Source organism: Chinchilla lanigera, unplaced genomic scaffold, assembly GCF_000276665.1.
Source record: "Chinchilla lanigera isolate Chin_1 unplaced genomic scaffold, ChiLan1.0 scaffold00001, whole genome shotgun sequence".
In the NCBI taxonomy this organism is placed as follows: Eukaryota; Metazoa; Chordata; class Mammalia; order Rodentia; family Chinchillidae; genus Chinchilla; species Chinchilla lanigera.
Genome location: NW_004955402.1, coordinates 40,874,733 through 40,883,848, shown reverse-complemented (window position 1 = coordinate 40,883,848; position 9,116 = coordinate 40,874,733).

Genomic DNA, 9,116 nt, shown 5'->3' with positions numbered 1-9,116 from the left:
GTAATGACCTATATATAATAAGATCAAAGATCTTCAATAAGGAAAAAAATTAATATCCTATATTCATTTATAATTGGTGCTAGGCATTGCTAAATTCTTTACTTCTACCAAACTCATTTAATATCACAATCCTATGAGATGTAATAGCCCGCTTCTCATCCCCACTTTACAGATGAAAAAACCAAGGCAAAGAGATTAGCTGACTTTCCCCTATAACTTTGTAGGTAGGTGGTAGGACCGGGGTAATACCTACACAGTTGATGTTGTGCCCATGTTCAAAGGTGAAACGCCTCCACTAGTTGGGGTTCAAGGTTAATGAATAGAACCTCTGCGGTATTCTAATTCATTGCCCACTTCTGAGAATGAGTGGTCACCCTGATGTTGCTTCTCTGTAGAGCCCCTTGAGAAATTTGTTGAGGTGGGGATGGGCTCTTCATATGCTCTTTCTTTTAGGGAGAGCATATCAGAGGTGGACTCTGTTCCCCTTCTGAGGTTGTCTGCTGGGGCAAGCATGAGAATATTCATGTGTGACGAGTGGTCCCTTTTGGCTGATGCAGGTGACGGACAGCCCGCACTGGAGAAACGACAGCGAAATTGACAAATTTCCAAAGCTGGGAACTTACAAGTACTTTCCACTGGGTTTTCTTAAGGGCATCCTGTAGGGTACAGAGCATTTACTTTGTGGGTCCAAGAATGCTATTCCTTTTCCTCATTTGTTTAACCCTCTAGATCCAGTTATTTTCATGAGCAAAATAAAACTCCCTTTGCCTGTCTCTACAGAGTGTTATGACAGTAGTCGGAAAACTCCAACGTGCTATACAAATATAAGACATTAGTATTCATTGTTGTTGTTCCTGCTTATCACAAGTGCTGTCAACTTCACATATGCACTGCTAATAGCCTGCTTTCAAGTTGTGTTGACATTTAGGTGATTCTTAATGGACTTTGGTGTGTTTCATTTGGGGGCTTGTGCTGCTGTGCCTGTGCAGCTCTGGGAGTAACAAGGGACAAGACGGGACCTGAGAAGTGTTGGTGGTTGCTGAGTTCAGTCAGAGGGTAGGTAGATGCTTAAGTTAGCAATCAAGATAAGGGCTGTGGTCAAGGCAGGGCTTGGGTCAGTTTAATGAGGCGTCTGTACCAGCGTGTTGGTGATGATTGGTTTAGCCCCAGCACCAGAGTTTGAGTTTCAGGGAAGCAGTGTGCTGCCATGGAATGGTCTCCTCTAGCAATGTTTGCTGTGGGAAATGAGTCAGTTGTGCAAACAAAATGAAGACATCTCCAGAGGCAGTAGGTTGTAGCTGGAGCAAACTATTGGGAGATGGGGAGGGAGAGGAGGAGGAGGAGGAAGAAGAAGAAAAAGAAGGAGAAGGAGGAGGACAAAATTTTCAAAAAGTTTCTCATGTAGTAAACTTTACAAAGTTTGCCCGGTCTTTGTTATTTATGCAATGAATTCATTTTTTGTATGTTGTTTATATTCATTTAGTTGTGTTTCCTTTAAATAGATCTTTGCTTCCTTTTGATAAATCTGAAGCTGAGACAACGTGATCCTGTTGATCAATCATATTGGACAGGAGGCTTTGTAGTTTCAGTAAAATAATCAGCCATGTAAGTCAATAACTGGCGGGGGCCTCCCTTGTTCTTTTGTGATGTAAACTAAGTCCATTGAACCTAAGAAGCAGTGGCTATCTCTCTAGATTACTGGGACCCTAGTACAGCTCTGTGTATAAAGAAGAGCTAAGCAACTGGTTTTAATGATGAAAATACTTTTGTGGTGATTTAACACTTCAGGACAAAGATTGGTATTGCTTTGTATTTGTGCGTGACCTATCTTATATATATATATATATTTTAATGGCAAATATCTCCGGTTCCTACCTGTTGGGAGACCAATCTGCTTTGGTGTCCAAAATGTATGTTTCTACTTATTTCTTTCCGTTTGCTTACCTGAAACATTGAGTAAAATTAGTATAGTTCAGACATGACAACAGAACTTTATGATGACAAATTATATGATTTGGCTTTTGTTTTTTTTCTCTTAGTAGTAGCATGTTTGTTAAGAGGTCTTAAATTAACATACATAGTTTATCCACTCAGTCCTTCAGTAAAGTGCATGAAAGACTGATCAGTTAAGTTACAGCTGGACAGGAGCAAGAAACTCTGGTGTGCTATTGCACAGCAGGGAGACTACAGATAACAATAATGCACTGTTCATTTCAGAAAGCCAGAATAAAAGATTTTACGTTTTTACTATAAAAACGATAAATGTTTGAGGAAATAGATATTTAGCCTGATTTAAATATTGCATAGTGTACACAGGTACCAAAAAGATCACATTATATCATTAATATGTACATTTTTAGTTTTATGTATCAGTTAAAAAGAAACTTAATTTTTAAAAAAGAGTGCTAATTCCACAGCATACCTGTGTTAAAGTCTTCCATAGGAAAGGAAAAGATTTATAATAAGTCTCAGTCCCATCTATCCAAGTTTGAATCAATAGAATGATGGCATTGAGGTTCAGAGTTTTAAAAGCTAAACAATAAAAAATTGGGCGAACATTTGTGCACTCCTAACCATTTTTAGTATTTGTAACTTAAGGAGAGAATATATTTCATAAACAGTAGTGTAACAATTGATTTGTTTTATAATGGTCATTTCCTCCTTGTTATTTTTATAATTTTTTCAAGACTTGAGAGACATTCTTAATAACAGAAAATTTCTTCACATGTTGAAACCTTTTGGAATTCCCTTCTTTTGAACACTTTCACTCAGATGAATTATTAAAATGTTCAATGAAAGAAAGGGATAGAGAAATTATAGCCTAGAGAATTATAGAGTTAGGGGAAGGAGAGAGATGCCATTCAGGAATTCAATAGTTTAAACTCCAGTCAATTAAATTAATATTAAAGTGGAATGAAGTGAAAACCAGATTGCTCACACTACTTTTATCTGGTCAAATTCCTCCAAGAATTCCCGTTCCCATGAATATTTAGCTTTCCTAGACTTGGGAATGAATCTGATTTTTACCTTGAAGAAACACATACCATATATGTCCCCAAAAATACAAATGCAAATTCAATGAACTCCCTAATATTGAACCCATCTGTATTGAATCTCTGTGTATAGCAATCAAATTGAAAATCCAGGTCTATTACATGCACATGTAATATTTCCAGAGTATATCAAATTCCATCCTATATCAAATTTTTTTCCTTGGGTTCCTAGAAATTTAATATAAGCAAGTTTCACTCTATTTGAAAAGGACATGATGCAATATAATGTGTTTTTCAATGAATAGAATTCTTGGCAATTCAATTTATGTTCAGAATTTCTTAAAGGCAACTTACTTCCTAGAGGCCTCCTGCTGGAGTTCAGTTCCAGGAACCTAACTCAGGTAATATTCCTTTTAGTTCAAAAGACTGTAAAGAGAAATCAGAAAAATTTTGGTCATGATTTTTTTTTTATTTTAAAAATAAAAGGAGGGAAACATTAACAGACAGACAATCTTTTACAAAATAGCAAAAGAACAGTACAGACAATACAGAGTTACAAAGTGGTAGGAAATTACCAATGTTTGTTGTATTACATAGTGATATTTTCAAAGTGGTTTCTCATGAAAACAGATAGAGACATGCAATATTGATCAATCAAGGACTCACTGACAGTTTCTTTCAGCAAAGAAATAGAAGACAGTAGAATAACCATGTTAACTATCCCGTATATACCAGCATACAACATTTCTCCTTCTTTCCCTTCTCTTTTCCCACATCCTAGTTGCCCTTTACCCTTGAATGATTTCCTATCATTTCACAATGTCTATCGTACCTCCTAGTTTAAATTAACTCTTTCAGGTTTTACACTAGTGAGACAATGTGGTGCTTGCACATGCAGGTCTGATTTATTTCACTTATGAGCATGGTCTCTAGTTGTGACCATTTACCTATAAAGGCCTCGAGTTTATCTTTCTTTATAGCCACATCCCTGTCAAGCTGAGAGGGATATGTGTTTAGGACACTAATCAAGTCTCTGGTTTAGGTTTCTAATGCATGGCCAACCTCTGGACAGGTAGCCTCTCTTTGGAAAGTATTTAGGCCTTGTTATTCTCCATAAACCTGGCACACACACTGTTTAGAAAGCACTGCTGAATTAGTAATTTCAACTGTGACAGAATTGAACTCTGTAGTTAGAGGCACATAGTAAAGCTTAAAAGTCAGCACCTGTTACTATTTTCATGGGCCCATTTTTTTCTTCCTTTTCTTCTGTAATGTGAAGTTTCCTTCAGCAATCCAAAATTGTTGTTTCTTATTGGTTTGCATTTTCTGCCGATGTTTCTTTTTAATTTTTTTAAATAACTAATCTCTGATTCTAGCTGATTCTCATTTATATACACATCTATGTATCACATAACTCTGATTATGGTTATTGTTAAATAAAATAGACTGTTAGATCCTATGTTCAGCATCTCCTGAGTGTAAAGCAGGCCCGTTAAAAATGATATGCACTCATTAAAGAAATTCCATTTAAAATCTTGGAAAGCCTACATTAAGAATACTTTCTCGTATTGCTCTGTCAATCTTCCCTGCACCTGTTAGCATGTTTAGAAAATGGCTTTTTATAATTCAACCATCTTATTGCAAGTGGAAAAAGACTTACAAAAGTAATTCTGATTATTCAAATTGTTTTGTAAAACATGAAATTAAGAACATATCCTATAATAAGCACTAATAAACTTAGCAACTAGATATAAATAAGATATAGGTTATTAAAGTATTCTAATATGATGGGAAAGAGTTATAGGCTCATATAATTATCCTTGCTGAATGTAAACAGTTTCTGAGACAGTTTTGACTATTTTTAGTGCTTGAAATCTTGATACTTTCTTGGTTATACCCACGGAATTGGTGCGGCTTCTGTCATCATAGTGCTTGTTTTTTAACTCTCCAATGCATAATAAACCTATGAACTCCATTAACTGTAATCGATATGCATGCAAGAATGTAAAGGCCTTTACTTGGCCTTCTCACTGACTCAAACAAGAAGCCAAAATGAGTACGACGCCCAGTCCCATGCAAGTAATCAGGTCCGTCATTTTTCATTTGAAAAGAAGTCCTCTTCAATAATAGAAATGCTGAGAAAGGTTATTACAATAACAAATGAGTTGACAGCGTGATTTATGCTTGAAACAAATGTACCTTCTGATGGAATCCTCTTTAATTCTTTATAAATCCCGGGCTTAGTGGACAGGGTCTGATTCTGGGAATTCAGCAGTTGAATGCACTCCGTACTTTGAATTCACTTGGTTCATTTCTTGTGGACCAAACAGCTGTTTTCCATAGTCCCCCCGGCAGGTATCTGTTTGGGGATTAGTAATGCTTCACATGGTCGTACATCATAAGAAGTGGATGTGTAATTACATTAAATATGCTTCATCTCTTTGGACTCACTTACCCCAAATCACTGATATTTGAGCCATTCAATAACAGTTCCCCATAAACTGCTTTACTTTTTAAACAGCTGCATCTTATATTAATGTAGTGGTTTTTAACTTCAAAATGCTCCTGAAAGCTTCCTCCTTAATTTAGTTGTTGAGTGTGCCTTAGTTCGTTTATCTGAACTTGCATTTTTGAGTGAAACAGTCCTGAGTCTACCTAGACACAGAACTAGGCTTGTACATCACTAGGATGTGAATTAAATTCCGAAGAGAACTTAGCTGCAGATGGTCCACACAGGATCATAGGCATTTATGGTGCTGTGGGGCTTAAGGTGGGCTGGACCACTGCTGGTCAGCAAGACAGGCTTCTGAAAATGACCTGCAGGCCACAAAAGAATTGGCCCTTGTTGCCAATTCATCTTTGCCAGGTCTCATCTTCTTCCCTTATGAGGTGTCAAAGTCAAGTGCACTCTTCTCGGTTTTGTTTAAAAACACCTCAGGTCCTTCTTGCAAATAATTTCTCTCAATTTCTTTGGAGATTCTACAGTTTTTGTACCCTGCTAATAAGCTCTTCTGTTTACTTCAGTTAATTGTAACATCACCTACGGTAGCCTAAAACAGCCAAATTACAATTCTATGACATGAAACGTTCAAGTAGCCCCCCACTCCTTCTGGATGTTTCTTTCCCTCTCCGTTCCTACCAAGGAGCAAGAATGGTGACCATCTTTTATTCTTGCGGCATCCCGAACATCTATCATCATTCCTTACACAGAATAGATATTTAATGAGTTCATCTTATGTTAACTTGCATTCAATTTAGCAAAATGAGTGATTTTGACAAATCTAAAATAATGGCCATGGTTAGGACAACTGTTGCATTATAAAATGGTGTTGGTTGATTTGCAAATTTACTGAGTGTGCACCATGTGCCAAGTGTTGTTCTAGGTGCTGGTGATACAGTGGCAAACAGACAAGATTATTGCTCTCAATCTAGTGGGAAAAGATAGGGGACTTAGACATATAAATAGTATAGTTACAAAGAAAGTAATAATGTCTCTGATGAAAATGAGATAGGGAAGTTGTGAGACAGTATGCCCGATTTAGGAAGGCGAGGGAATCTTAATATTTGAGACAATGCCATTTAGGCTGAGCCCTGAGTCATGAGATGAAGTTGTTATGTGGTGAAAGCACACTGAATTTGTCGGGTAGGCTGGGGAGACCACTGTGACTGGAGCAAACTGAACTAAGGAGAAAGTGTGGGAGCAAAGCATGGAGTAGTAGCAGAATTTATGAAGTGTGGTGCAAATTGCTGCTAATTGAAGGGAGTTGGACAGACAGCACAGGAGGAAATGATGTCTCTCTCAGACCTTTGGAAGTGGGGAGTGGGTTGGAGGCCTCTCTTCCCTTCTTCCTTCCCTCTTCCCTCTTCTCCCTCTCTTTCTTCCTTCCCCTCAGGTTGTTGCATCAGCAATTTAGTGATACTTGCTGTTTATTGTATGAATATGTGTGTGTGTGAGGTTATCACTCTTTCAGTAGCCAAAAAGCTGTTATGTGGAAGAGATATCAGGCCTGTTCTGTATAGCACCAGAGAACAAATACAGAACACAAGGAATCAAAGAGAGGAGAACAAAAACAACTTTCTTGTAACTGGAGCTGTTCTAATGTGGACTAGATCTCCCTGTGAGGGAGTGGGTTTCCCACCACCACAGTTTTTCTTTCCATGGTGGGTTGACAACCTGCTAAGGGTTCTGCAAGGACCCTTGGTGGGAAGATACATTCTAATGGATTCATGTGCCTGGCTATGCCCTGTATATTTGCATCTATAACTTCTCATTGTAAATAATTTGCATCACAAGCTTGATTTGTATGTATACAAATACTTTGTTTCTTAGGAAACCTGAAAAATCAACAATATTATTTTCTGCACACATTGTGTTAAGGTATTGTATCATTTAAAGAATCCTATTATGCAGATATTATTTTGTTATACACCAAGAAGTAAAGACAGGTGAGTTTATTTGGCCATAAACTTAAAGAAAAATTAGTCTAAGGATCAAGGCTCCATTGTATAATTTGTCTCATAATTCTCATCTCAATTCCTTCAAGTTGAATGCTTAGAGTTTACAGACTGTCAAGCATTATTCAAAGTTAACTTTCTTCATAAAACATAAAAAATATTGATTATCTGGTAGTTTTCTGAGATGTAATAATTCATTTTTAAAAATATGACCATTTAAGTTGATTTACCTCATCAAGTTTTCTATACTGATGAGCAATCGATTACTATTATAATTTGCTAGTAGTGTAGTCTTTGTATAAAATAACAGTAAAGTACCAAGTATTACTAAATTTAAGTTTGATGGTGAGCAGAGTAAGTGGCTGGGGATACCCTGGAAGACACTACACTCCAACTTTCAAAAAGCATTTAATGTAATTAACTTAACAGGAAGACTGCAGCTCCTACAGTCACATAAATCTGAATGGATTTGTTGAAAGTCTAGATCTCCTAAGGCTTTCTCCATAGTCAAAGGCATTTCCCAGTTATGCTCCAATATCATGTGAAAGGAAAAGATTTTTTCCACTACTATTTCTGGCTACATGGAGAAAATATATCATGTAGAATTTTGTTTTAATATTCAAAGCAAACTGCCTAATGCTTCTTTCTGTATTAGAGAAGAAATACTGCAAAGCTCACTTTCTTAGAGGTGGAAAGTAATTCCATTCTTTAGAGGGAAAATGAATACATTGTTAAGCTGAGTTTTCTGAAAAATTATATAATAAGCAAAGTAGCATTTGCCGGAGACTGAAACAAGGTCAAAGGTGGCTGAAGAGGGTTAGTAAGAGGAACTAGAGGAGAAAACCACACAGTGGCTACAACTCAATTCTGGCAGATTAGATGTGATAGGAACCAGACCCTTTTATCCACTAATCAGCATGATACTAAATATCTTCACAGCATAATGACTTACAGTAGAACTTGAACTTTTTTCTGTCATCAGTACAATGAGGTAGAAATAAGGAAACTTTACTTGCAGTTGTAACAAGAGTGAAATGTAAGCCAGGGAGTTAAAAAACTAGCAACTTTGATCTTTAGGATGCTTCCTGAAAAGGATTCATAGCATTAAAATAGCTATAGATTGATTCAGGTAATTCACTCCCTCTTCTGTGCCATCTCTTGAATGAGTTTGGAATGGATTTCAATAACTCACTGTATGAGTTTAGGGGTGCAATGACAAAGCCCCAAGTACAGTGGCTTTAGGGCAACAGATTTTTCTTTTTCTTTCTTTCTTTCTTTCTTTTTGTTTTTTTTTGGTCTCACAGTTCTGGAGGCCACATGTTCAACATCAAGGCATGGGCAGGATTTGTTTCCGCTGAAGGTGCTAACAAGGGAGCCCCAGGGCTCTCTTCTGACTTCTGGTAATCTCCAAGCGCTGATGGCTTTCAGAGGAGTCACCCCAGTCACCTGGACATCTTCTTGTATAGCTTCCCATTGCTTTCTCTCTGTGAATGCCTGTCTCTGTTACTAAAATTCTTCTTTTTTATAAGGACACATATCCTATTGGGTTAGGGTCTACCCTAACGAGCTCATCTCAGTCTGATTACCACAATAAAACCCTATTTTCTAATAAGGTCACATATTAAGCACTGGGGAATGGAGCATTAACAGAGATTTTCAGGGGGACAC